This window comes from Crocuta crocuta, unplaced genomic scaffold (assembly GCF_008692635.1).
Source record: "Crocuta crocuta isolate KB4526 unplaced genomic scaffold, BGI_CrCroc_1.0 scaffold556, whole genome shotgun sequence".
Lineage (NCBI taxonomy): Eukaryota > Metazoa > Chordata > Mammalia > Carnivora > Hyaenidae > Crocuta > Crocuta crocuta.
Genome location: NW_027527436.1, coordinates 920,020 through 944,976, shown reverse-complemented (window position 1 = coordinate 944,976; position 24,957 = coordinate 920,020). Strand labels below are relative to the sequence as shown.

Genomic DNA, 24,957 nt, shown 5'->3' with positions numbered 1-24,957 from the left:
GAGAGAGAGGGAGACACAGAATCCAAAGCAGGCTCCAGGGTCTGAGCTAGCTGTCAGCACAGAGCTCGAATCCACGAACCGTGAGATCATGACCTGAGCGGAAGTCAGACACTTAACCAACTGAGCCACCCAGGCGCCCCTACACTGACTCTTAAGACAGTAGCCTAGGGGCACCTGTGTGTCTCAGTTAGTTGATTGTCTGGCTGTTGATTTCCACTCAGGTCATGAACTCATGGTTGTGAGATTAAGCCTGTATCAGACTCCATGCTTGGTGAGGGGCCTGCTTAAGATTCTCTCTCTAGGAAAGTCTGAGTGGCTCAGTTGGTTAAGCATCAGACTTAGGCTCAGGTCATGATTTCATGGTTCGTGAGTTGGAGCCCCACATCGGGCTCTGTGCTGACAGCTCAGAGCCTGGAGCCTGCTTTGGATTCTGTGTCTCCCTCTCTTTCTGCTCTTGCCAGATTAATACTCTGTCTGTCTCTCAGAAATAAATAAAACATTAAAAAATCGTTTTAAAAACTGATTCTCTCTCTCAAAAACAATAATGTAAATAAAAAATAAATACATAAATAAACCATTAGCCCAAAAGTAACCCATTTCATGTCCACTAACAGTTCATTGACCATACAATTAATATTAGACTTCCAGTGTTCAGCCCAAATACAGGATTTGGAAGTACTCACTCCCATTCTTATAGCAAGAAAAAAGCTAAAAAAGCCAACATTAATAACTCTCTTAGATCCATCAGATAATTAAGGCCACAGGGCAAACCATTGCCCTGAGAAATTAGAAAGAAAGGCATCAGATGGCAAAGCTTATAATTTATCAGAAGCAGAAATAGCCACTAGAGTCAGCATAAGTAGTAATAAAGGACAGTTGACTAATTGCTAGAGACTATTGCTGACTAGCTTGAGATATAAAAACTTCAGGAAAATCAGCCCTAAGGATCTCCTGCACTTTTGTAGTTTTCCTTCTAGGAGCCTTACAGGTTCTCACTGTGAAAGTCTGAGAAAAATCCTCCCACAACAGGGATAAGGGAAAAGTACCATTTTGGAATATGCTCAGAGAATTATTTATTTAATAAAGGCAAATCCATAATAGGAACTGTTTTACCAGTTTGAAGAAAAAGAAATACCCATTCCCAGCCCTCCAGGCCCCCAACCTTCCTATGTCACCTAAGGTGGGAAAAAAAAAAAAAAAAAAGGAAAAGGTTGAGTAGCACTTGTGAAGATCACAGCCCAGGGGCAGAGGATTTATCAGAAAATGACCTAACTTGATCTTACCACTAGAGAATATTTCTCTTGTCCCACATCTTACTGCCACATCAACAGCCTTATATATGCTACCTGGGAATTGAGGCTGAAAAGAATTATAAGACTCAGACCTTATTCAAAAAGGAGTCTCAAGGAAAATCCAAGAAAACAGAGGAGACAAAAGCAGCAGAAGGAACTTTAGCTTCTGACATCTGCAGCTAGAGCAGATATTAAACACAGCGTAAGTCTTAGCCAAATAAACATTAAACTAAATTCCAAGAGCCTTTAGCCTTTAAACATAAAACCAAACACCAAGATTTACCACCGTTCCTAAAGTTAATATTATTGGTTTCCAAAATTCATCATAAGAATACAGTATTTCATTAGGAGTTATGCCAAGTATGTGTGTGTGTGTGTGTTATTTATACCAGTAAATTAATAAACTGTGTTGACTTTGGCTGGCTGCAGAGGGCTACTCGGCTGGCTATCCCGCCAGCACCTTAACATACGCCACTGGCTCCAAGGCCCTCAGTCTCTGCTCATCTCACTGTAGGCCATGCCAACATGAGCAGCAAAGAAGGATCAGGAGGTTCAGGAAAGGGAAGCATGGCAGTTCCCCACATAACCAGAGAAGGATCTTAATTCATCTGCCCCTGTTATATTGCCCTGCAAATCATTTCAGCAGGAACTTGATGCAAACCATGACAAATAGGAGAGACTTGTGAGACTTCTTGGAGATATAACTGTTGAAAGTAAGAGCACAGTTTTTCCTCTCCATAGGATTATAAGTGTTCCTGATGTGGAAGAGATATTGACTGACTCAAAAATTAAATGGAATGGTATTAGACAAAAGGTGTTACAGGTAGCTCAGGAGCTCTCAGAAGACGTGCATCAATTCCATAGAGCCATTACTACAGAACTGAAGGAATATGTGGATGTTATCTCTTTTCAACACCTCATCAGAACATGATCATTTATCAGTATGGATGAAATCAAATAAATAATATTTACAGGAATATGAAATTAGTATCCTAATGCACAGGATACTAAGTTTGGAACTTGGAAACTAAAAATCACTCCTGTTGATTACCTTCTGGGCGTGGCTCATTTAACTGGAGAGTTGATGCAGTTGTATATAACAGATGGGGAGATGGGGACATTGACACCCCCATTTGAAGTGAGCCAGTTTTTACATCAGGTTTGTGATGGGTTTTCATTCATTGGCAATAGTGGACCTTATGCACTTTCTAAGAAGTTGTCTACCTTGAGACAAAGTCTGGCCAAAGTGGATAATATTTGGTTATGCCTTGAAAGTCAGAGGTTCAGAAATTCCAAAACATATGCTGACGGATGTGTTTTCAATTAAAACAGAAATGATTGCTCAAGATAAGGGCATTTGGTTTTTTCTATTTTTTTTATGTTTATTTTTGAGAGAGAGAGACAGAGAAAGCAGGGGAGGGGCAGAGAGAGAGAGACACAGGACCTGAAGCATTCTCCAGGCTCTGAGTTGTCAGCACAGAGCCAGATGTGGGGCTCAAACTCATGAACTGTGAGATCATGACGTGAACCGAAATCAGAAGCTTAACCGACTGAGCCACCCAGGTGCCCCAATAAGGGCATTTCTTAGAATACCATACTTCAGTTGTTATTCTCCTGAGAGATCAGTTTGTAAGACTATTATTTAGTATTTCGTTCAACTTTTTTGTGGCTTTTATATAGAAATGTTTTCAGTTGTGCATGTTTTAAGATGTATATAAGCTGTACATAAAATTATCAAAACATATCATTTCTTATATCTTACTCATAAAAGAATGAATGCAAATTTTGCACATATGCTTATCTAAATTTTTGTTGGCTACCCTTCATTGTTTATCTTAGGAATGTTAACATGCTTCAGAGAGTACTTTCTGCCATACCTATTTTAATTTGTGTGGTTTTTGGAATGATAATATTTAGTGGACATCATTTATAATTTAAAATGGTGATTTTGTTATATATTGAAAAGATTCCTTAGTTGTATATCTGAACTTGACTTTCCTGTTTAAATTTCTTGGTAATATTTTGCCAAGGCTCCCAAAATATTTTATTCCAAAGAACAAGAATTTAAAAAATTATTAGGTTATCAGTGTACCTAATTTTATGAGGTGTTATAATGAGAATTCATATTATATTCTTGCACACGTTTAGGCAATTTTGAATCCATTTGAAATAACCTTTCAGAAAAATTGAAAAATACCCAGATTTTAGTTTTTACATTTAATTTTTATCCTTTATCACAGAAAGTCTGACAGTGAATTGTAGCTTATGTTGTAATATTTTCACTGGTATTTAAGTTTAATTGTATACTTATACATACATCTGAAAAAGCTTTTAGTAATGATTATTAGCAATTCCTTTGTTGTCATTATATTACATTTGGCATATTTCTTGGAGATACATTTATAAGAAATCACATTTAAATAATTTTAATGGCATTTGAAATTTTCCAAATACTAAGTTAATTCAAACATTTATAGTTGTCAGATTGTGTTATTTGATAGTATAAAAAGTTGCCAAAGAAAATTTGTCATGTATGCTTCAGCAAAAAGTCAATTGTCAACACAGCTGGGAAAAACAATGATAGTCTCCAGTAGGGTCTAGAATTGGAATTTGCCTGCTGAACTTAGTTATAGATTCTTCCCTGTGAGGTGAAACTGACTTGAGCATGACACTGTTAGCTGACAACCAGACATTTCCATGTGGTTGTGTAATTTTCGAGACTCTAGATACTGGATTTTATTTTTTTGGAAAGACTAGGTGCTCTGGGGGCANAAAACATTAAAAAAAAAAAAAAAAAGACTAGGTGCTCTGTTTACAGGAGCCTGATCTTTTGAAAGCAAAATTTTCCAAAGAGAAAAAAAAAAATCATGGAAAGGAAAATAAAATATAGACATGCATAATAAATTTGGTCGGTTGGTTTGTTTTGATGGTAGTAAGATTTTTTAGTTTCCCTATTCAAAGACACACTGCTAAAATATAGTCTTATTACATAATTTTGTTTCTTATGCCACTTGAAGTTATTTATAATGTTAAAAATAAAATAATAATACATGGATTGATGAATGTCATACAGGTGTCTAAAATTGAAGTCTTTAAATAAAATATTAAAAAACAAAAAAAACAAGTTAATAGGTCAATGAATAGTTTTATGAATTATTTAAAAATATATACAATTCTGATAATTTCTAAAAAAAATATACAAGTTCCTTTATAGAGACAGTTGTTTGTGATATTAGTTTATGATAATTTTAAGTAATATACATTCTTCTGAAAATGTCTTGGATAGTCATAGGTTACATTTGACCTTACTTTATCAATCTTAAAGGAACTTTTTCATAACCAAAGGAGGTTATTAGCCAGAGAATATTGGTCTTTGCTATAAAGTGAACATTTGTCTTGCCCTAGATTCATATGTTGAAAACTAATCCTCAGCATGATAGTATTTGGAGGTGTGTTTTGGAAAACCATGAGGGTGGAGATCTCATCAATGAGAATAGCATCCTCTAAAAGGGATTCTGGAGAGTTCCCTTGCCTCTTCTGCTAGGTGAGGATACAGCAAGGATTCAGCCTTTTATGAATCAGGATATGGCCCTCACCATACACTGAACATATGGGGAACTTGATTTTTGACTTCCATTTTCCAGACCTTTAAGATACAAATGTTATTTAAACCATCCATTCTATGGAACTGTGTTATAGCAACCCAAATGGACTGAAACAGAAATTGGTTCTAAGAGGTGAAGTGCTTCTATAACCAATACCTCAAAAACCTGGAGGCAGCTTTGAATCTGGAGAATGGGTGGAGCCTGGAAGAGTTTTGAAGTGATGCTAGAAAAAGGCTGCATTGCCATGGGCATAACTTTAAAAGTGATTCTGGTGACTGCTCAGAAAGAAAAGAACTATAGAGAAAGCCTCAAACTTGGAGAATATTCATGTAATCCTGAACTGAACATTGTTAAAAATAAAAGCGGTAAATGCCATTCCAGTGAGGTCTGATAGAACTGAGGAATGTAGTATTGGAAACTAAAGGCAAGGAAAACTTTGTTATAAAGCAGCAGAAATTGTGTTTGTGTTCTATTGTTTTGTGAAAGGTAGAACTTGTGAGTAATGAGGTGGATACTAATTTGAGCTATTTTTAAGCAAAATGTTGAATGTTGGCTTGTCTCCTTCTGTCTGCTTATAGTAAATTACATGAAGGGAGAAATGACTTAAAGATGGAATTGTTAAGGGAAAAAAAGGAAGGAGAACTTAAAACTTTGGAAAATCCTCAGCCTATCCATATTGCTAAATATGAGAACAGTAAGGGTGTAGCCAATCGGCCATTTTAGAGGAAGATTTGTGTGGGTCAAGCTGTCACACCAGGGACCAGGAGCTATTTTTCAAGACCATGGAAGGATGACTCCAAAGGCAATTCAGAGATCATCAGGTCTGTTGTAACCATCACAGGCCCAGAAAGCAAGGACCTGGGAGGAAGTGTATTTTCAAAGGAGGACTTGTGCTTTTGGAACCCACTGTTTGCACAGTGCCAGGTCAGGAGCCACCTCATGTTGTAGGCTCCCTTCACACTCTGGCACCAGGCTCCTTTGCTGTCCCAGATATGATTTTGGTAGGCTCTAGTGCCATGATGGCCTCCTCTCAGGAGTACACAGGAAGCAAATTTGGCAGCTTCCTCCAACCTCAATCCTCACCAGCAAGCAGTGTTTAAAAGCCCAAGTGGGCATGTCTACCTTTACCTGGATTTCAAAAGATGGAGCCAGCAGTCAGACTGGTAGGACCCAGGCAGAGAGATAATATAGGGCTGTCCCCATGATCCCGGGGAGTGACACTGCCACCTCCGGGAGCTGTGAAGACAGATCAGTAAACCAAAGGGGATCATTCTTGAGGTTTAAGGTTTATTGTTATTTTTCAGCATTAGATTTGAGACATCTAGAACCTATTACCTCTTTCTTCTTTTTTTCCCCCCTCTTGGAATGGAAGGTTTTTTGTTTTTTTTTTATCTTATATATGTCCCACCATTGTATTTTTTTTTAATTTTTTTAACATTTATTTATTTCTGAGAGACAGAGTGCAAGCATGGGAGGGGCAGAGAGAGAGGGAGACACAGAATCTGAAGCAGGCTCCAGGCTCTGCGCTGTCAGCACAGAGCCTGATGCTGGGCTCGAACCCACAAACTGTGAGATCATGACTGAGCCGAAGGGATGCTTAACCGACTGAGCCACCCAGGTGCTCCCCACCATTGTATTTTGAAAGGATGTAATTTGCTTAGCTTTACAAGGTTCACATCTGGATAGCAATTTGCCTCAGGATGAATTGTACATACAGTCTTACCTGCATCTGATTTTGATGAGATTTTATATTTTAGACTTTTGAGTTGATGCTGGAACAAGTTAAGATTTTAGGGCTATTGAGATGGAATGAATTTATTTTGCATGTAACAAGGACATGAGTTTTGGGGAGCCAGGGCAGAATTATAGAGACTGTGCCCCCCCCTAAATTTATATGTTGAAACCTAATCCCCAGTATGATTATATTTGGAGGTGTGTCCTTGGGACGTGATCAGATCATGAGGACAGAGTTCTCATATGCAATTAGTGCTCTTATAAAAGACCCCAGAGAACTCCCTGAACCTTCTGCCATGTGAAGACCCATGAGAAGAAAGCCACTTATGAACCAGAAAACAGTCCCTTCCCAGACATGAATCTGTCTGCAACTTGATTTTGGACTTGTAGTCATCAGAAATGTAAGATAGAAGTGTTTGTTTTTTAAGTCACCCAGTATGTGATATTTTTGTTATAACAGCCCAAATGGACTGAGATAGTATTCTGTCATGCATTCACCTCATCAGTTCACCTAAAAGCAACCCAAAACATCAGTACTTCCTTCTCCCCACCAGAATCCCAGAGCATACACCTATGCTACTTTTATTTTCTCTAAAGAAAACAAAATAAGTGTGCCTGGCTGGCTCAGTCGGTAGTGCATGAGACTCTTGATCTCAGGGTTGTGAGTTTGAACCGACACTGGGGCTCAAGCTCACTTAAAAAAAATTGAACAAAAATAATTACCTATAAAAATTTTAAAAAACACACAAAATATAGTACTTAAAAACATAACCAAATTGACATTTAACCTTTAATTAACTTAGATCAACAACTCTTGAACCTACTATTTAAACCAACTTTTAAATCTTCACTTTTTTTAATCAGAATATTTGCTCTCTTTCTTTTTCTTTCCTTGTTTCTGTTTCACTCTCTCACTGCCAGAATCCAGCTCTGGCCGGGTCCAGGGGCTCCTGAAGGATGGACGGTGTCGGCAAGGGAGGGAGTGAGAGCCCCAAGAGTCTTTCTGGTCACCAAGTAGGCGTCTCTGCCCTGTTGGTTTCTGTGTCTTTATTTATAGGTCAAACGTTAACATGGAATCAGAAGATGGAATTTTTACAACGGATAGTTCTCTGTGATAAGATGTTTTTTGGAAAATGTACAGAAACAGGTTTTACAGAAGTCTTCCTGCAGAACTGCCCCAATTATAGTGAGGTTGAGTAACTAAGAAAATAACAGGGTGTTCACCTTTTAATAACACTAAGATTAAGTCATAGGTTTGTAGATACTCTTATCTATCCTCATCACAGCTGCCAGGGTAAGGGAAGGTGTTTGTGGAATGTAGGCCTTAGGGAAGGGGCTGCTATACATCACCAGTTAGCAAAGGTATATGTGGTAACTTATGTTCTGCTCTTATCTGTTCCTTTTCTCTAAGTTAGGCTCTTTGTCTCCAGACAAGACTTGATTTTCCAGTTATATTTTTTATGGCACCAAAGAGCCAACCATATTAAAGAGTTTAGCTCATTTCAAATACATAGAATAACCTCTTCGAGTGCATTTACCTTTGTGTCTAGTTTCATGATTTCTTGAATAGCAAGGGCATGAGAGATATTTTTGGTTAGTTGATTTATATGTTGAGCTGTATGAACCTCTTGGACTAATGCAACGGTAGAAACAGCATTGTACATGTAAAGGTCAATCTTTTATGAGTAAGGGTCATTAGCCTGTTCATAGCTCAAGCGAAAGTATGGAGGGAAACAGGACCTTCTGGAGACACGATGTCTGTTCCCATAATCAAAAGAAGAAGTTCCCACAATAAGTTCCTTCACAAGGTGCAATCAGCATACCAGGGCTGGAATAAGGGGACAAGTCGCTCTTGATACGGATCAACAAGGTACCTTGGGGGTCGGTGCTCAAGCAGAAATAATTGAGTGGGGGTGGATATCGGTCGTCATCTGATTGGCAAGAGACCGTGCAAACTTGCTTTAGCTTCACCAGGGATTTCCTCGACTAGTGGGCTCAGAATGGCTCCCAACATCTCATTCTAAATTTGCTCCTTTTTCCTGTTCTCTTCATTCTTTATTTACTAGAAAAATTATAATAGGACAATAAGAAACTATGTACTTAAAAATCTACTATTGTAGTTTTATTGTTAAGAGGAAGCTTCTACCATTCTGTTATTGTTTTTAAAGGGGTATTGCTTCATTTATTTAGTTATTTGGACAGAAATATAGGTAAGAAAGATATTTTGCTGTGAAAGGAGTAACGAAGAATATGTTCTATCTGGAAACAATCTGTGTCAAGTACCCTGATGAAGAAATTTCACAAAATTTAATAATAAATGAATAGTCTCTGGGTTATATTGAGAAAAACTCATTTGAGAGTTAGCAGAATTACCTTTTGAACACAAAATGTTAGAAAGAAGTTATAAATCATATCAGTCAGCATTATTGGATCTCTGAGAAACTGTATTAAATCAAGGTTACATATATTAAACATAAAGCATATCTATAACTTATTTATTACAAACCATACATTTCTATTTGTTCACATCAGTGAAATATAGATGAGATGGTGAAATGAATTAGTTATGAATCACTTCCTGTTGAATGAATGCTAATGTTAAAGTTATTGATTTTTTTCATGATTTTTTTCCTTCAAATTCTAGAGAAAATGTCCTTTAATTTTACTTTAGCCTTTTTATTATATTATAGTCTTTGAACGTATATTTGTATTATTAGGTATTCCAATCTATTAGACCCTTAATAAATACACTCTCAATACCTATTCTGACCTTTAGCTCTGACAGCCTACTTTTTTTTTCTTTTTAAAGTGAAGCTTAACAGTTTAAAAATCAAAGATCACAGTATATGAAAACGAATACCCTCTGGTCATTGAGAAACGTCAACTAGCTAAGAAGGCAAGACGAAAGGGAAGGATATTCTAAAAATCACATAAAGTTATGATCAACTTTTCCTCTTAAAAATACTGACAATTATGAAAATCTTGTGTGTGAAGGCAAAGGGAAGCTACAAAGACAGTGAAAATGTGAGGGGCTGTAATCTTGGATTGGAGGAAACTACAGAGTGATGATATGGGTGTTTGGGACCATTTTTCTTTTGAAATGATTGCCGATTCCAAAAGGGAAACCTGTAACAATGAGCTGAGCAAAGATTTTGCAGTCCCATGGGAGTTTGAGAGCCCACTTGAAATGAAGACTGTAAATTTCCCAAGCCATTTGTCATTATATATAGAATGGCTGTTGAAGGTTGGTTTTATTGTCTTTCATTAAAGAGTGTTGAATTTTATTTTGGAAGGCAAGTAATTTGCTGAAAAGTGAACTTGATCCCCTTGAGGCTTATATTTAAGTTTGTCAGTGAGACATTATAGAGACCTGACTGACTCTGGGTCAGGGGAGTGCTACAGTAAATGAAGCCCTTTTGGGAAACTCAGTTGAATGTCTGGTTTAGTTTGTTTTTTGGGGTTTTGATTTGTTTTGCTTTTGGTTTTGTTTTGTTTTTTAATTCTTCTTTTTGAGGAGGTAAAAAAATGTTTATTAAAAAATATTTTTCACCAAGAGGCAGTTAAAATTTATCATTTAAAACCCAGACCACTACTGAAAGAGAGAATGGGGGGCTAAAAACTGTAACATTGACAAAAGGACCAGGAGGGAGAAGGCCTAGGCAGGGGCAGCCCCAGTGGAGTGGGGTGTCTCCTCTTCTGAGGTCAGAAGAAGCAGCAGGTTGGAAACCCAGAGCATCTCCAGCCCCTGACATGGCCCAGTGCACAACCTCTCTAAGAGGGAACATAGCCAGAGGAGGAAACTTGAGTAGTGTGTGTTCATCACAGAGCTGGTTGTATATTCTCAGTAAACTCCCCATTGCTAAGGCTGTACCTTGTGGCCACTCTGTGAGAATGAAGTTTACTTTATACCATTTTCTTTTAGATTTTTTTAATGTTTATTTATTTTTGAGAGAGAAGGACAGAGCATGAGTTGGGAGCAACAGAGAGAGAATGAGACACAGAATCCAAAGCAGGCTGTTGTGAGAATTAAATTAGATAATTCATGTACAGTTCCTTACACTGACAAATAAAAAAAACATAAAAATGCTGATCACTATAACATATTTATGTCATTATTTTTATTAGTCTTTTATCTCTGACTTCGGAAAAATATATTACTATATTGACTTAAGAATGCCTCAGAACCTATTTGCCATGGAGTTGGAATGAGGAGAGAACTGTGGCTGGGAAAGACTTCCAGATCTGTGTGCCCTTGAAAAGCTCAATACTTAAATATATATTTAAAATGAGAGATTTTATTTAATGTCACAAAAATACCAACTTTATTCTTTTATATCAACTTCCTGTTGGTCTACTATAAGTTTAACTTTAGAGAAACTTGGATGGATTTATATATAAATTATAGAATGTTAAGTTCTTCTCTTTAACTTATAATGACTATATTAACATGATTAATACTGTAATGCCTTAGGCAAACAGCATCATTCTCTTCATTTTCACTTGCTCTAAAATTTATTGATCTACAGTGACCAAAAACTGACTACATATTATCATTCTCTTTGTAATATTTTCCACTAGGATGGAAACCATATTGAGTAACCTTCCATATTTATAAGGTTTTCAAACTCTTACCAACTGTAAATGGCTAATTAATTCCATAAAACATAACAGCATGTTTTACAACCGAAGACAGTTCTAACACTGAATAAAAATCATGAAGACAATATAGAATAATTCACACAATCAAGAAATACCTCAGTCAAAACACATGTAAATTAGCTTGTAAATAGACTCACACAAATTAACACTTCTTTTACTTAGTAGATAATTTGAGTCTGTGCCTCTATGTCAAAATCATATTCTATCACAAATATGAGTTTGTGAATAATCCAATAAGCTTGCCCTGAGAGTTTTGAGATATTCTACTATACTCTAATTTGAATGAAAAAACTTCACATAAAATCAAACAGAAGCTTATGTTGGATTAACTGACCTTTAAAACATGCATACATAAGCTTTGAGTTAAAATAATTCTCAACCTGGAAAATCATCTGGGGATATATGAATATTCAGTTTTACAGATAATAAGAATTCAAATATTTAATAAGAATTCATGTCACATAATTCAATTTGATTCATGTGAACTAAATTTATTAGATGATTACATTTTCATTCAGTTATATACTTTAGTGAAAATATCTAATATTGTGTTTTTATAGCATCAATATGGTTCAGTCATTTATAGTCTCTCCCTATATATAATACATACATATAGCATACATATGTATATCCATATTATATATTATATTATAATCACATCTAGTAGATATATTTATAGGTAGATAATAAATATATATATAACATCATTGCATACCTATATTCACCATATACATTATATAATACAAATATCTTTATTAGCTACATAAATTAATACATCTAATAAATGTATTGATGTCTAACATATATAAACATAGAGACAGAGAGAGAGAATTTAATACTGTTCAAAGTAAAGACAGTTCAGATACACTATATTTCCACACAGCATTATAGAAATGTTTATAATCTAATACAGCCTTTCTTAAACTTAGGCTTTTTATAGATTAATCATTTAAACAAAAATTCATTTCTTTGGAATAATATTAATTACTACTATTGCTTTAAGAAATAGTTGGAGAATCATTGTGAGAACTTAAAGAAGCATCAATAATTGTGTCCCAAAAAAGTAAATAAAACATTTTATGCACAAGAATCAATACTGCTTCCCAGATCTAGATTATTTCCATGCTCTATAAACTCTGAGAAGATTGATAAAAATTCTTTAGTCTACTTTTCATAAAACATCATAAGCAAAAAATATTGTGTCATTTAAGCATAACAAACCCCATTTATACAGTTAATTTTGAATAAGAATCTGAGAATGAGAAAGCTAAAGTAATTTGTTGTATATTCGATAAAGTCAAGAACATAATTTAAACATAAATTTATTTATTTCTCATTAACCATTTTATTTCATCACAATATAATATTAATTAATACATTGATTAGAATCTTTCTAATAATTATGTGTGATACATACAGTACAACGTCTAAGGCAAAGATGACTATGTAATAATTTGAGAAAATTCTGATAGTGTACTATTCATATAAACTTACAAAAACATCTTAAATTGAATATGTTGCATAACTTTATATATTTTTTTAAATTATGGCAATATTGTAACACAAACTTATCTGTTATGCATACCTGTGTGTGTGTGTGCATGTGTGTCTGTGTGTGTGTGTGTATGTATATGTGTGTAGAGACAATGAGAGGGATAGAAAAAGAGTTATCAGTGAATTAAAATCACATCTCTGCCCTCTGTGGAACTTAATATTCTTGTGGGAAATATAGACATTTATAAAAACTAATATTTGGGAACTCATTTTTACATTCAGTTAAGTGACTTAACTGTATAAGTGATGGGCAGAAATAAAACAAAATAATGAGAAAGGAGTGTGGCCTAAGAAATTGGCGTTTTATATGGAGTAGTCCATAAAGACCTTTGGGACAAGAATTGCTCTGGATGATTGTGGTGGTCTGGGTGAAAATGGTAGTCTGAAAAGGCCTTTGTGAATTTGAAGAAATGAAACAATGTCATGAGATTATCTGGGGAAGATCGTTCTAGGAAGGAGAAATAACAGGTTCAGAGGCCCTGTGATTGAAGTCTGATAGATGCCTTCAAACACTGATAAGAGGCAATAGTGTTTGGAGGGGAAGGCGTGAAAGAACAAAACAGAAGCCCTATATGGGGCTGGGTAATGTAGGGCTTTGTGGGTCATTTTTGTGAATGTAGAATTTAGTTTGAAATAAGATATCTTTGGTGGGTTTTGAACAAAAAGTGTCATGTTCTGATATTTAGATGTAGATATAGCTATGGGTATAGATATAGATATAGATGATAGGTATAGATATATCGTCTTGGTTCTAAACATTTAAATCAATCATGATATTAATAATTAGCTTATATGAAAAACATTCTGATATTCATGCCAAAGTATTTTATAAAATAAAATTACATGCATTTTGAAAATAGAATTAATTTTACTAATTTCACAGATGAACTCAGATTTTTTAGTAAACAGAATAAATTTTATCTCTTTAATTAGTTTCTTCCATTTTTCAAGCTATGTGTATTTGGTTGTAAATTCTACTTAGCATTATAAACATACTACTTATAATCATGGATATAACAATACCTTCAGACTACATCTATGAAATGCCTCATATCTAGAATTATTATATTTTGAATTTGAAGAAACATGGATTGTGACATGAGCAACAAAACAATTTTAATAATTTGTCATTTTTTAAGTTTTCCTTTTTACCTCAAATAGTGAATTGCTCACATAATATTCTCTTTCTCAGTGTTGATTTTTTCATTCTTGTTGTGCGTCCTTAATATGTTCTTCATACTTTTTTTCTTCCCTTAATAAGGTTTAAGTTTTTAACTTAAGGCTTTCTTTCTTTTTTTTTTTTAATATTTTATTTATTTTTGAGAGAGAGAGAGAGACAGCATGAGCAGGGGAGGATCAGAGAGAGAGGGAGGCACAAAATCTGAAACAGGCTCCAGGCTCTGAGCTAGCTGTCAGCACAGAGCCCGATGTGGGGCTCAAACCCACAAACCGTGAGATCATCACCTGAGCCGAAGTCGGACACTCAACCGACTGAGCCACCCAGGCGCCCCAAGGCTTTCTTTTTTAAAGAAGTTTCAGTTTTAAAGAAAAATTGAGTGGTAAGTACAGAGTTCTCATGTACCTACCCACCCACCCCCACACACATAGTTTTACCTGTTAATGGTCTCTTTCATTAGTGTTATATGCTTATTTACAGTTGATAAGCCAATACTGACATTATTTTAACCCAAGTCTATAGGTTACATTAGGGTACACTGTTTTGGTGTAGGTTCTAAGGGTTTTGACAAATCTATAATAGCATGTATCCAGTATATCAATACCATACAGAATAGTTTCACTGCCCTGAAAATCTCTTTTGCTCCATTTATTCATTCCTGTCTTTTGTCTTTTTTCTGTCCCTTGTCTGTTCCCACAACTGATGATCTTTTTACTGTTTTCATAATTTTGCCTTTTCCAGAATATCAGAGTTAGAATCATATAATGTGAATCTTATCCAATTGTCTTCTTTCATTTAGCAATATGCACTTAAGTTTCCTCCATTTCTTTTCATAGATTAATAACTCATTTCCTTTTTTTATCACTGAATAATACCCCATTGTATGGGGATGTACCACAGTTTTATCTGTTCACCTATTGTAAGGCATAGTGATTGCTTTCAAGTTTTGGCAGTTTTGAATAAAGCTCCTGTAGATATCCATGTGCAGGGTTTTGTGTAGACATAATTTTTCAACTCCTTTGAGTAAATGCTAGGGAGCACAATTGCTTGATCATACGGTAAGAATATATTTAGTTTTGTAAGAAACAACCAAATTGTCATCCATATTGGTTGTGCCATTTGCATTCCCAGCAGCAGTGAATGAGAGTTCCTGTTGCTTCACATCATCAACATTGACTTGTTGTTAGGGTTTTAAATTAGCCATTCTAACAATTGTATTGTGGCCTTTCATTGTTGTTTTAACATACAGTAATCCAATGACACATTACTCATCATATGTTTAAAAGATTAGTGCACGCACTATTCTATAATTTAGTGATATAGAACTTTACTGGAATGTCACTACTCATTTTGGTGGGGACAAGAGTAGCAAGAAACAAGTAAATAACTAGTATAAGATGCTGTTATATATTCATAGCATAGTATCTAAGACTTTATAACGTATAACCTAAATAATGATAAATTCTATAAAGAAAATAAGTCTGGCATAAGGGAAAAAATGCAAATAAGTCTCTGGGTGACTCTTTGTAGGTCAAAAAAAGGGGACTCTGATAGTGGTATGGGCTAGAGTGTTAGCTGGAGTTACTAAATAATGTTTATAATTTAAAAGGTTGGCTTAGTATGTGGTATGAGAAAGGGATAAATCAAAAACTAATCCAAGGTTTTTGGCCTGAGCAAATGGATATGTGGTGTTGCTGTTCACTGAGATGGGAAAGCTTAGAGCAAGATGATGAGGAGGAGGAGGAGGAAGAGGAAGATTGGCAGTATGTTAAGGTTTTATGAACACTAAAAATTTAGTATAAAGTCACAAAAAGTACTCATAAATTTAATCATTATTTCTCATTTTTCTCATTCAGTCTAACACCTCCTAGAGTAACAAGACTAGAACACAGTTTTACTGTAGAAATTCAAATTATTTAACTGCTTGGAAAAAACATAGGGACCAAGGAACTTCAAGCTGTTTCCTTGTCTACTTATTCACATCTCTTGCCAAGAGTGGTTTAATATCCAGATGCTTGCAAAGAGAAAAAAGAAACATAAAAAAAATCCTCCAGTGTATCTGAGACGTGAAGATGCAGCAACACATTTTCATCTTTGCATTTCCAACTATTTCTTTTATGAAGTTTCATTCACACTGTTTAAACATAGATATCTCTTCAGTTAAAACTTTTGGCGTACTGTATTTAGCGTAGTTCTATATTTTCTGCCCACATTTAATTCCATTCTGTCTCAAATTTACATTTTAACAAGATCATTCTGGCAGCTGCTACTGGAGAATACATTGGAGTTCCAAAAACGAATGCATAGACTCACATTAGAGGTTGTTGGACTGGTTGAGAGGTAAATATCAGAAAATACTCTAATTTAATGTTGACACTGAAGAAGTAGATAATTTTCAGTACAGCTAATGATCATTTGGTTGTGGGTGGTAAAGACAGGAAAGAATAAAGGATGACGCTAGGTTTTTGACCTTGAAAAACTGCATAAATGGGAAAAAACTTTATAGACACATTAAATTTAAAGAATCTTTACAAAATGGAATTTATCACTCATTTGGCATTTCACATTTCAAAGGACACAGTGAAAGGTGATTTGAAAAGAAAACAACAAATATCTTGAATCTTGGTTGGCTTTAAAAATATTTTTCAGACATTATTTCTTTTTATTTTCATTTATTTCTATAAGTGACTTTTGCTAATAGAAATGAACATTTTTCATAGGTATCTATATTATTTGTATGTTCATAGCTTTTGTGGAAAGTTGCAAGAATGAATTAGTGATACATACCTTATTTCTCTTTTTGTTTATTGTTTGGTTATTAGAAAAAAATGTTCTAAAATATTATTTTCTTCTTTGTCATCCCACATATAATTCTTAACCACATGCCATTTTTTGAATGAATATTACTTTTAATCAATTTTGTTAAGAAAATGCTATCTATATTTAAAACCTACATTTAAATTGAGAATATATATAAACACACATATATATTCATATATATGTAAATTCTAGAGCATTCCAACTAAACATGTGGGATAAATATATCCTACAATCTGTGTAACATTTCAATTTTATATATCATCCTGTTATATTATTAATAAGATCGTCACTTTTTTCAAATGCATAGTTTCTGTTGAACAATTTCAAATAATCTTTATTCTTATCTCCTCCCTGAAAAAAGCAACCAGGATAGGAGATAAGTCTAAACCCCAATTTATTTAGATTACTTCTGAGTATTTCTAGTAGGCGTCACTATTGCAAATAAGCCTACATTCTCTTTCGAAGATCTGGCCGTCCCTGAAGATCTACTCAGAACTGGATTTATCCATATGTTTACTTTATTTGTTTATGTGTTTGTGTATTTATCTATGAGTCTATTTTGGTATTCTTGAAGTCATTTCACTTAAGTGTTTCTCCTGTGTAACTATAGATATGGTGATCTTTGGCTACCTTATTCGGAGAATATTGATGGGACAGTTTTGCTGTATGTGGAAGAAACCCCTTCGAAGGTTTAAATATGAAATGTCTATAAGTCATTGTTAAAAACTACCGAATGCCTTTTAATATTCTCTGCAATAAGTGCACAAACTTTACAGGTAAAACTTTTTATAGCAGCAGCATTTCCAGTGGTAAAAGATTGGAAACAACTTCTTTGGAATCTTGTGACTTAACTTTCGCATAACTATGGCTTTATTGTTACCATTTAAATTACTAAGACATAATGTGTAGTTCAACACATTTCGATTTTGTTTTTCCCCATAAGAAATAAACTTAGTAGCTTTATTTTCCATCAATTGCATTAAATATAATTAGCCTTAAATATATAATTACCAAGCCTTCTTTTCAATCACACCTCTATAAACTTGTACCAAAAAGTGGTTGTGATTCTGTGTACAATATCTAAAGTGTCATTATGACCTAAAAGCTTTGTGCCTTTTATGTACTTTAGCCTGAAACGTTTGCTGCTACTATTACATTTTGCAATTACAGTGAAGTGAGGCAGAAAATAGCAGTTCAAAAAAATGTATTCAAGTAATGAAGTTTGAACCATTAGTTTCAAGGCTGTTGTTATTTTAGTAAATATTTAATCTTCCTAGCAGCATGGGTTCCTAATTGATCTTTAAGTATTATTGTTCCTGGACATTTCTAATCGACTTCTAATTGCTATATTAAGGCAGTTAGCAAATAAAATGTAATGGATGGAGGAGACTTCTACAGTACACTAAATCAACAAAATATCATAAAATTTAGAATTCATTTTTGTCATTGAACTTTGAAAAGGACTACACTAACAATGACAAATATGCTCATCTCTCCAATATTGAAGTCTTCTACCAATCTAAAGAAAAGTATAGATAATTTATTCCATTTATGTCAAATTAAATGTCACATGTCCAGTAAATTTTAAGATGCTTTAAAATCTCTTCAGAATAGTTTCTTATGTATTCCTTTGTGAGAGCAGGTGAACCACTTTCATTCATTTATGAGGAGTTTATTGAGCATCTACATATTATGTAAGGTACTGTAAACTAGAGAAACACAACACAAAGTCTCCCATTTATTGCTAATAATAGTTACATAGACACATGGAAGCAAGTCTTACATCTCGCATTAAGATCCATTTCTACCTTTCCTTACATGCTTTAGTGTTAGAGATTTTCCACCATCTGTTACTCTCCACTGTATGCAGTTGTTATAGTTACTTAACACTTGGAAAATGTGACACTCTTTTCCAGAGAGTTTCTAACTATTACATTATTATAGAAGTTTTCATTTGGCTCATCCTGGATACAGTCTTTCATGGACATTTTTTTTTCTTTCGTAGATAAGCGCATTATGGACTTAGTCGATTATAGCAATACCTCGGTCTTTTTTATGCAATTACCAGAAAGGAAGTTTTTTGTTTTGTTTTTCCTAGGGTTATAATTTGTAGGGATAGAGTGACTGGAACCTAGTTTGACACCACATATAAAATATCACTTGAGAACAAACATAGCACAGAAGGAAAAAGACCTGAGGGCACAACTAGAGAGAGGAGGTCCTGGTGATTTGGTTTCTGCTCTTGTATTCAGCTCTACTTGAAGATTATAAAGCACTCTACTTCCCAGTTTTATGAGTGAATCTGTGTGTTTGCTTATTTTTAAAGCCATTTTTTGTTATATTTTTTCTCACATAAAATAGATTATTTAATGAAATAAATAAATTAGTTTGGTGCTAGGTTGTTGGCAATGACTCATGCGATTTTCGAAAGTACATTGTGTTAGGGGTAGGAGGGCAGGAGATTTTGTGTTTCCTATTTAGAAAGTCAGAAATCCTCATCAAAGTATCAAATACATGGCTATTGAAAATTTTGTTCTTTCTTGTTGCCTAGATAATTAATTATTAATGCTAAAGGCTGTGATGATATCAGATAAAATATCAGGGGGATTCAGCAAGAACCCGTACAAAAGGGACAAACGATAGTCCTGGCAGATTTGAAATGAGAGACAGATTCTGCCCTCATAGAAAAGACAATATGCCTAAGTTCATGAGCCAAGATGTTGGAGACAGGTTCATGTACCTTGTAGTGTTTGAAAAGTGGAATTATTTTTCTAAAATTCAAGTTGATAAAGGAAAGGTAAGGGAGCTAGAAACAATAGCCAATGTGACTAAGACCCATTTAAGGCATTTCCTTGGCTACTGCAAAACTCCATTATAAAGAGTAAGTCACCAGTGTGTTTTCTGTGTCCAAGAGTTTGGTTTTTTTAGATTTTACCTGTAAGTGAGACCGTATAGTATTTGTTTCTATCTGATGAAAAGGGTGAAGGGGGTCAAAGAATAAACTTCCAGGTATTTCAGGTAAGTGAGGTTATGGATGTTAACTAAATTTATTGTGGCAATCTTTTCACACTAAATACATACATCAAAACATCATGTTATACACTTAAAAATAATAATTAAACGGAAAAAAATGAGTAAACCATTAGGATGTGGCTTAAAAGAAGAGGAAAACTATCCTATTTTTTTAATGAAATGGCCAAAATTAACCGTGGCGAAGGTAGCAGTCACTTAACTTCAGGCAAGGAAAGTGAGTAGCACATTGATATCTATTATTTAAGGACAAAATCCTAAAGATAGATCTTATTTAAAGATAACAAAATTTAAATTTTGACTACTAACAACACATGGATTGGAATAAAGAATGAGAATTGACAAAATGCCTACTGAAGTATTTCAGGGGGTCACAATGCGTCAAATGTAGGCTGGCATGATGAGTGACTGTGCTTGAAACTAAGGCAATGCAGGGGCACCTGGGTGGCTCAATCCGTTAAGCGTCCGACTTCCGCCCAGGTCGTGATCTCACAGTTCATGGGTTCGAGCCCCGCGTCGGGCTCTGTGCTGACAGCCAGCTCAGAGCCTGGAGCCTGTTTCAGATTCTGTCTCCCTCACTCTCTGCCTCTCCCCTGCTCACACTGTCTCTCTCAGAAATAAATAAAACATTAAAAATTAAAAAAAAAGAAAGAAAGAAAAGAAAAGAAGGCAATGCAGAGAAAAGAAGAGGAGAGAGAGTGAGAGAGAGAGTGCTGATGTCTTCATCAGAGCCCTGGTAGCTCTGCTCCGCTCTGGCTTCCTAACTGTGGAAACATATGAACCGAGCCCTGACCCCCACACTCCACACAAGGCAGCCTCAGTTGATAACATTTGACACACAGTAAAAAAAAAAAAAAAAAATCATAAAAGCTTTTACTGTCAGCTCTCTAAATATTTATTTATTTTTGTCATCAAGATTTCCTTTCTTGAATACTTGAAAATTAGAGGAACATTTAATGTCTGATCATGGAGAAATGATAGAAATTCAAGGATAAGCTATTAGATTGACACTGAGCCTGGAAGGAAAGCACATATTTTAAAGATAGGTTTCATTGCTTCTTGAAGTATAAGAAGTCCGAGTGTAAATACCTATCTCTAATATCAATATTACTTTTACTTAAATTAAGTTTTCTTTTGTTTTTTGTAAATGAGTTTGATTTTCCCAAGATAATTTTGTTATGTTTCAGTGTTTAAGATGACTCACCCATGACTTTATTTGGCTTTCGACATGTTTCATAAATTCTACAAACATGTTAGTTTATTTTAAACTGTCTCATTACATTGTTAACTTTTTTAATATCATTACTGAAGAATTAATTATCTTTTACTTTGACATAACTAACAATAGTAATAATACATTTACTGCGTATGAATCATACTATTTCAGAAAAATAATTTAGTGTTTGATTTTCTTTGTAATTAAACTTCATAACTTCAATATAAATATGTAAAAGGGATTGTAAAAAGATTGTTATTCTCTTTATTAAGTTAAGCATCACTTTTGTTTTTAATCCTGAATGAAAATTTTTACTGATTTTACAGGCATTAATAATTGTGAGCAAATCATGTGATTAAAGCTATTAGTATTCATTTAAAAAGTATACACAATTAGAAAATAGTTAATGGTTGTTTTCTCATTTCATTTGAGGTCACTGAATATCTGAATTTGGTTGTATTCCGCTATTTTTTTTCCTTTGAAACTGTGAATAGTAGTTAATTGCTAATGCCCTCTTCATTTTAGATTTATATTTTGTCATACAAAAATGGATAATCAAAAGTTTCTAGAAATGTGACAGTATATTATTTTAATAAAAAATTCTTCTTTGTGATATATTAACTAATTCAGTAGATTTTACTAAACTTAAGTTGAGATTCATGTTATCAAGTTAGAAATTCATTATTATATTACAGCTAAAGTAGTTTATGTTCAATTTAGGGAAGCTCTGAATACCATAAATCAGAAATGATGAGATGGTCATACCCATTGACTACTGGAGTCAAGATAAATCTACTTTTCACTGAAATTGCTTATTAAATCTGGTCAATTTCTAAGAGGTAATTTATTTCCTCATTATAGTAGTGATGAGAGTAGTAGCTACAGAACTGTTTAATTATAAAAAAAATACATGCTGAATAACTGGCTAATTAAAGTCACTAAACTTCTTGATGTTTTTCCTAATTAAGCCTGAGGGAAATGGAGGGGGTATTTCCAATTACCATAAACCATGTAAATACACTGATTGCTGCAATTTGAAGTTTGTCTTTACATTTAAGGATTTAGAAGTCATGGTGCAACCAGATTAATCTGATCAGATCATTTATTTTTATATAAATAAATAAACTATTAAGTTTACCTCAAAAGTATGTAATTTTGAAAGGACAAAAAGTTAAAAGAAGAAGGAAAGGATGGTTTCTGAGTGTAAGACCCATGACATGAGAGATAATACAATATGACTCTTTAAATTGACAGTAACATAAGGTATGGTAAGAATTTTTTTCACTCTTACATAGAGCAAGAAATATAAACTTGGTCCTTGAAATAATGAGGATAGAGGAAAGTTTCCAAAATAGGAACAAAACAAAATCATGTTCTTGGTAAGAATATACCAATTACAGTTAATTATTTTCAATTACAGTTAATTATAAAGTGACAGGTGGTAGACCATTCAATTGGGAAATTTTAATAGTTTTTATTTTATTTTATTTTATTAAAAGATTTTTAATTTTTTTAGCTTTATTTATTTTTGAGAGACTGAGAGAGAGCACATGGGGGAGAGGCACACATAGGGGGCGGCACAGAATCTGAAGCAGGTTCCAGACTCTGAGCTGTCAGCACAGAGCCTGATGTGGGGCTGGAACCCACGAACCATGAGATCATGACCTGAGCTGAAACCAGATGCTCAACTAACTGAGCCATTCAGGAGCCCCTTTAGTAGTTTTTAAAATTTACTACAAGTATGAATGAACATTTTCTTTAGTGAAAAAAATCTTGGTGGAAATATGTAAGATTAAATTTTAAATATTTTAATTGATTGATGATTGATAAATACATATTTATACAGGCACGCCTGCTTTATTATTTTGCTTTATTGCACTCCACAGATAGTGCATTTTTAACAAATTGAGGGTTTGTGGTAACCCTGCTCCTAACAAGTCTGTCAGCACCATTTCTCCAACAGCATTTACTCACTTTGCTTCTCAGTATTACATTTTAGTAATCCTTTCAATATTTCAAATGTTTTTATTATTGTTTTTTATGGTGATCTGTGATCAGTGATCTATGACGTTAGCATTACAGTTGTTTTAGGGCACCATAAACTATGCCCATATAGAACAGTGAACTTAATTGGAAGGAAAATACACACACACACACACACACACACACACAAACACACAAGATGGGCCCAAAGTTAGGTTTATTGGGCCACAAAGTCATATCGTGAATGCAAAGGAAAGGTTCTTGAAGGAAATTCAAAGAGCTACTTTAGTGAACACACAAGTGATAAGAAAACAAGACAGCCTTATTACTGAGATGGGGAAAGCTATAGTGGTCTGGATAGAATTTCAAACCAGTCTTATAATCCCTTTAAACCAAAGCCTAATCCACAGTAAAACCTTGACTGTCATCAATCCTGTGAAGGCTGAAAGAGATGAGGAAGCTATAGAAGATACAGAAGTTAAGTCTGAAGCTACCAGAGGTTGGCTCATGAGGTTTAAGGAAAAAAAAAAAGTATTACAATAAAGTGCAAGGTGAAACAGAACTGATGTAGAAGCTGCAAAAAGTTATTCCACAAAATTTAGTTAAGATAATTAGTGAAGGTGCCTACACTAAACAACTGATTTCAAAGTAGATGAAACAGCCTTCAANACGACCTAAGCGAAAGTCGGACGCCCAACCGACCAAGCCACCCAGGCGCCCCTCCATCTAGGACTTTCATAGCTAGAGAGGAAAAGTCAATATCTGGCTTAAAGTTTCAAAGCTTCAAAGGGAAGCCTTCCTCTTGTTAGAGGCTAATGCACCTGGCCACTTTAAGTTGAAGCCAATGCTCATTTACCTTTCTGAAAACCCTAGGGATCTTAAAAATTATGCAAAATCTATTCTGTGCTCTATAAATGGAGTAACAAAGCATGGATGACAGCACATCTTTTTACAACATGGTTTACTGAATAGCTTAAGCCTGATATAAAAACAAACTGCTCAAACAAAACAAAACAAAAACATTATTTTCAAAATGTGACTGCCCATTGACAATGCACCTGGTCACCCAAGGTGTGATGGAGATGTACAGTGACATCAGTGGTGTTTTCCTGCCTGATAACACAGGGTCCATTCTGTGGCCCATGGACCAAGTAGTCATTTCAACTTTTAAGTCTCATTATTTAAGAAAGACATTTGATGAGACTATAGCTACCATAAAAATTGGTACCTCTGATAAATCCTTGGAGCAAACTGAAAACCTTCTGGTAAAGAGTCACCATATTAGATGCCACTAAAAACATCCATGATTCATGGAAAGAAGTCAAAACATCAACATTATCAGCAGTTGGGAAGATGATTTGAACCCTCATGGATGACTTTTAGAGATTCAAGACTCCAGTAGAAGAAAAACTTGCAGATGTGGTGGAATTAGCAAGAGCTAGAATTAAAAGTGGAGCCTGAATATGTGATGGAATCGTTGCCATCTCATGTTTAGAATTTTAACACATGAAGAATTCTTCTCAGAGATGAGCAAAAAAAGTTGTTTCTTGATATGCGGTCTTCTCCTGGTAAAGATGCTGTAAAGATTGTGGAAATGTCAAAAAAGGATTTAGAATATTACATTAGCTTAGTTCATAAATAAGTGGCATGTTTCAAGAGGATGAACTCCAATTTTGAAAGAAGTTCTACTGTCAACAGTCAAACGGCATTAATGCTATAGAGAAATAGTCCATGAAAGGGAGAGCCAATCAATGCAACAAATTTTATTGTTGTCCATTTTAAGAAATAGCCACAGCCACCCCAACCTTCAGTAACCACCACTTGGATCAGGCTGTAGCCATCAATATGGAGGCAAGACAAGACCGTCCACCAGCAAAAAGATTATGA

The 24,957-nt window shown here is 34.5% G+C and overlaps 1 pseudogene; it reads left to right on the top strand.

Moving 5' to 3' along the window:
- Window positions 1-1,817: 1,817 nt before the first annotated feature.
- LOC144227959 (translin-associated protein X pseudogene) lies at window positions 1,818-24,957 on the top strand (annotated as a pseudogene).